The following is a 5839-nucleotide window of genomic DNA, read 5'->3' on the forward strand; positions in this document are numbered from 1 at the left end:
TGGACTCTTTTAGAATATTTTGCTGAGTTTACACACCTGTAACATTCAATAACGGAACTTAGAAAAAATGGGGTATACTGATGAATGTCCATTTATATCTGTGTATTCAAAGTGGTTAGGATATATATATATAGTTGCATTCTCTTAATGAATAGAATGATTTGTTCTAATGGTGTTTGTAAATATGATCACAAGTCCACATCTTCTAGAGCAATTAACCACTAAGAAGAATATATGCAGTGTATTATTTGTTGAAACTGTACTTCCGATTTGATTTGAAACTGTCTCATTTCTATCTGTTTATCAATAAAACTTTGAAAAAAAAGAACCAACCCAGTAGCCCATCAGCTGTGGAATGGATTAAAAAGTTGTGGTTTTTATACAATGGAGTACTACTTTTCCATAAAGAAGAATAAGCTTAAGACTTTTATAGGTAAATGAATGCTTTCTAAGATCATACTCATAAGTGAAGTAAATTAGTCCCACATGTGTGAATTTATTGTCTTACTGGTGTGACAAACTGAGTATATATGAATGAAACTATGCAAAATATACTAAATAAATTGTGAATTTGGAAGAAAGTGTTCAAAAAAAAAATAAATTCAGTTTTAATTATTGGTGAAAAAGAAAAAAGAAATGATAATCACAAATGTGAAAATATATATTCTCAGATATCTCCCAAAATAAAATTATATTAAGCCTTAGTTGTCAGGAAGGAATGATGTCACACACCTGTAATCTCAGCACATGGAGTTCTGATATAGTAGAATTGCTGAGAGTTTAAGGTCAGGCTGGTGTACATAGTGAGTTCAAGTGCAGCCCGAACTATATAGTGAGATCCTTTCTCAAGAAAAAAAATTCAAAAATGATTTATTTCCAATTTCAGTTTTCCCCATCTTCATACAATTTAAGAATATTTTAGGAGATACATATTTGCTTCTGGCAATACTCAAGGTCTGTTAGGAGAATTCCACCAGTGAAATTGAATAGTACATGGTGCAGACTGCAGTGGTTTGTGAGTTACTTAAGTTTCAAAATCCCTCAGGAAAGAGAGCTTGGTCAGTCACCATCTTTAAGAGGGGCCAATGGAGATCAGAACTCAAAATAGTTGTGGGTCAGGCAGCTGAGTTCAAGTTAGCGGGAAGTCAGAGAACCAAGTTCAGTCTGACAGGGAGTTGAATGTAAGCCAGATGGATGCTCATGGACTGTTGCAGGCTGAACACTTTTAGTTGTAGCCTCACAGCCAGTAACCATCCAGAACTTCAGTGAAACTAAAGGTGAAGGCTTCATGGGATTATCCACTACTTCACTGTAAAGCTGTGGTTGGATTGCAGGGATTAATAGGCTCTGATCTGGACTATGACTTCTCATGTTCTCAACCAGCGACAGCACAGACGTGCTGAAGTGGATTTTTTTCTCTTTGCCCCCTCTTGTTTCATTGTTGTTGTTGTCATCATTGTTATCATTTCTGTTTTCATTTTACTGCTTGACTGTGAACACAGTTTCTCAGCTTTGTTGTTGTGTTGTGTTGTTGGTTTTATTTTTTGTCTCTTTCCCTCTTGTCTTCAGTACCAGTTTCCTAAACTTTACATGATCTTCCTTTGTCCTCCAGATTTTCTTCAAAACTCCTCCTCTTTCCTATTTCTCTATACTTTCCTCCTAAACAAAATTTTGTCCCCAGGAGGTGAATATTCCTTACAGAGGGCTTATTTACTGCACACAACTTTCTGGTTCACTTTATATTTTGTTATATAACCACAAATTTAGTTAATGTGATTAAAGCTGTCAAATTAATAGTTACTATAGTTTTTGATTTTCTAGGCTGTATTTGATGCTATTTTTACTATTTATTGTGCCACTTTAAATAAGGTGCTGTAATTGTTGTATCAATTGCTTTTCCATGTACACCAAGATGGAGATTCCCTAAGAGTCGTAAAAGTACTCTAGGATAGCAGCAAAGAATCATGCGCTGGAAGTGGTGGGCAACAAACACTTCTACTCAATAAATGAAGATACAGCGTCTTTTTTCTTGTGGCACTGGGCATTGAACTCAGGACCCTGCCTTGCCAGGAAAGCGCTTATTCCACCCAGCTGTCTCCCAGGCCCTAAGGTATACGGTCTTGCAACACTCTCAGAACTCAAAAGCTAGCTACACATAGAAGACACCTCTGAGAAGTATTCATCTCCCAAAGATTCGAAATACTAGCAATAAAGTTACTTGCAACAAGCAATTTACAAAAATCAATCGAGGAAGTAATATAATAAGTAAGCAAGAAATTTAGAAGACTATTAAACAAGATGCAACCTGAGATTTCTAGTTTATCAAAGACAAACCAAGAGGGAAGTGTAGTCAACAATCTAAAAGCCACCCACATGAACACTCTGAAGTGGTAGCAGAAGTAACAAAGGAGGAAAATAAGGCTCTATTTAAAAATCAACAAAAATAATATCACAGGACACAGAGAAGGCAACCATAATGAAAGACCTAATTAGTGACTCTAAAGCAGATACAGATGAAAATATAGCAGTTTTAGAAAATTATGAAGACCATAATAACCCAACAAAGGAAATACATGGAATCCATGAAATAGATTCAAACATATATCCAAGAGTATAAATATTCTATTAAAATAATATGTGCAGATGGCAATCAGAAACAAATCTGTTATGGCAGGATAGAGATTAGAAATGAAGCAAAGAAGTATTTATACAAAGTAGCAAGGGACCACAAAGAATCAAACAGTTGCCAGATTATTCAAAGGATAATAACGTTAAGATTGATTATATTCAATGAAAAACAACAACAAAACACTCTTCCAAGAAATCATGGAAAAAATGCTCACAAGCAGAGACAAAAAATTGACATGCAGATAATGGAGGCATACAGATCTCCACAACGATGATCACAAACACAAAGCAAAAAACACAAAAAATCAAAAAGCCCACAAAAACAAAAAGCAAAAGAAGACAAAAAAATTCATCACAAAGGCATATAACACTCAAGATCCCAGAAATTCAACACAAAAGCAGGATAGTAAGATATTCAGAGAAAAGAAATAAACCACATATAGTCCAGCCTACTCAGGGCTCTTCCGCTGTTTTATTTTTCTTGTTTTGCATACGCCCTGTCCTAATAAAGCTTCCTTGCTGGACAACCAATTCAAATTTCATATGCTACATTGGGCAAAAACAATCTTCTTTGTTACATATCGTTCTTTTCAACAATTTTCTGATCTTTTCAAGAGTGAAACAGAGAGCAAGCAAAGCAAAACCAAAGACTAAAACTGGGGAATTGAGGTGTTTCCGTTCGGGATGGGGTGGGGGGGATTTGCACTCAGGTGCACGATTTAAACCCTGCTGGTGCATGTGTGTCATTTTGTGAGTGTGTGTGTCTGTGTGTGTCTGATCACGTGTGAGATTTGTGTGTTTTGTTGGGCTTTCACACTCGGCCAGGACCATCGTGCTCAATTCCATCCACATGTGCCAGCCAGTGGTTGGCTTAGATGCTGTGTGTTTCTCCATGTTCCAGAGTGAGCTGGAACATCCAACCCTCCACCCTCGGCTTGCCAGAGCCACCATACTTGGACTGCTTGAGGTCTTTCTCTGGCTACCGAGCCTCAAATCACCGTCATACCAAGGGAAGTGTTCTGCATCTGGGTCTAGGTCTGGGCGATTCATTCGGACATGGGAAAGAAACCTGTGGGACTTGAAGGACTAGTTCCTTCCCAGAAACACAAGCTAGCCATACTGGTTCGTGGCAAGAACCAGTTGCCAGTTAGCCTCTTAGTAGTTCCTGTCTCACTCCTAAGGGAGGACATGGAAGAAGCGCAGGAGGAGGACGCAGCCATGCCGGGCCCAATAGCAGAGGAAAAGTGCCGGATTCGCTGCCGAGATCTGCGCTGGGGCTTGAGATGATGAGCCTTGCTTCAGTGTCCCACAGAGGCAACCAAATCGGGCAGTCCCTATTTCCCCCACGGGAGAGTTAGTTCCTCGTGTTTCTGGGAAGGAAGCAAACCTTGAAAACCCACAGGTTTCTTTCCCATGTCCGAATCCCTAGTCTGCACAATCCCGGGGCGCTTCAGATCAAGAATTCATTTTCTGGAGCGGATTTTCTTGTAATGTCGAACGGACTTTGTCATGAGAGGGCCTATTTTCTTAGCTGCGGGCTTCCCGGTGTTGTTTGCTGCCCTGGAGGGAACTCTGGCAGGGCTTCGAATGGAACCTGTTTGTGCGAAGGCAGAGGGGTTCGGGCTGCACCCTGTAGGCACGCTGCCACTGGCACTGCCGCTGCGTCTGCCAGGGTGGCTGGCGCATGCTCCCGTGGGCTGCTCGGCCCCTTGCACGATGGGTTTCGGCAAGATCCAGGCTGTGTTTGCTGCAGTCGGCCCCACAGCTGCTGCTAAGGGAGCTGCTGCGGGGCCTGCTCCTCCTACCCCTTCTTCCCCCTGTGCTCCTCCGGCTCTTCCTTCTATTCCTGTTCCTCCTCCCCAGTCTGCTTTTCCTAAATCCCGTACTCCTTTTCCATCCCATTTTCGTCGTCGTCGTCCCCCTCCCCCTCCTTCTCCTCCTCCTCTGCGTCCTGATGCTTCTCCTTTTCCTCCTCCTCCTCCTCTTTCTCCTCCTCCTCCTCCTCTTTCCCCTCCTCCTCCTCCTCATCCTACTACTACTCCTACTCCTCCTCCTCTTCCTCCACTTCTCGCAGGTCCTCCCAGTGCGAGGTTCTCCTTCTGCCTGGCCGTGTTTACAGTGCTGAATGGGAACAGCTTGGTTTGTCGGTCCCGGGGCTCCTTGGCCATTGCCAATCGGATCTTGTCGGTCACGTCTCGGAGCCTCTGAGCGTCATGATGGGCATCCGGAAGCAGCGGGCGCATCTCCCGCCAGGACTCCTGCTCCTCTGGCTGGTGGTCCTTCAACTCCCAGTGGGAGTGAAGCTTCCATAAATGCTGTGTCTTTCCAGCTAGCCCTGGATTGCACGTCTCTAGGCGACGCAGCTGCTGAGGCGAGCACTTCTCCAAGACGGGTAGAAGGACACAATCGGGGATGAAGCTCACGTCGCAGATTGCGTGCAGGTCGTGGGACAGCACCTGGCGCAAGCGCGCGTAGAAGGCCAGCTTGCGCTGGCGAGAAGCAGCGGGGCAAGCCGTATAGATGGGGGTCTTGGAGGAAGCCCTGCGTGGGCTGCAGCTGGCTTCCTGCCCTTCTTCCCGAGGCGCCCCCAGAGGCTCTCTTTGGGCCTGCCCGATCTCGGTGTGCGTGACCTGCGCGTAGCCTTCCGGAGGCAGGAGCACCATGGGGTTGGCGCCCAGGTCCGCCTGCGAGCCGCAGAACTGCGCGCGAGCCGTATAGCCCAGCCAGGACTCGTTCGGGAGGCCGGGGCAGAAAGGCCGTTCCCAGCATGGGCAAGCAGGTGGCACGCCCCTGGGGCGCTTGTGCCTGCTGCCTGGGCTCCAGCGGAGGTTGCGAGACCGCGTGAGACATGTCGGGAGGTCCTGCAGCCCTGCCCTTCCGCCCTCTGGGCTGCTGGCTGGGCTCTCGGGGGCCGCGCGGTGCTGCGTGCCGCCCCAGGCTTCGGATCCTTCTGGAGGAAGGGCGTGCCCGCCACGGCCTTCTGCAGCCCCGCGCCCCTCCCACTCCCGTCGTGCCGGCCCAGGCTTTGGCCGGGCAGGAGCCAAGCTTTCCCACTGGGCCTCCAAGGCCCTGGCCAAGGGGCCAACCTGCGGGTGTCTCCGCAAGCCCTTCACAGTCTCTCTCAGGCCAGTCTGCCCAAGGATTTCTGCTGTCATGGGCAGGACGGAGAGTTTCCTCAAGCATTCGCCGAGCCTCAGGGGATCGCTGGTGG

Source organism: Octodon degus, unplaced genomic scaffold (assembly GCF_000260255.1).
Source record: "Octodon degus isolate 3935 unplaced genomic scaffold, OctDeg1.0 scaffold00073, whole genome shotgun sequence".
Taxonomy (NCBI): Eukaryota; Metazoa; Chordata; class Mammalia; order Rodentia; family Octodontidae; genus Octodon; species Octodon degus.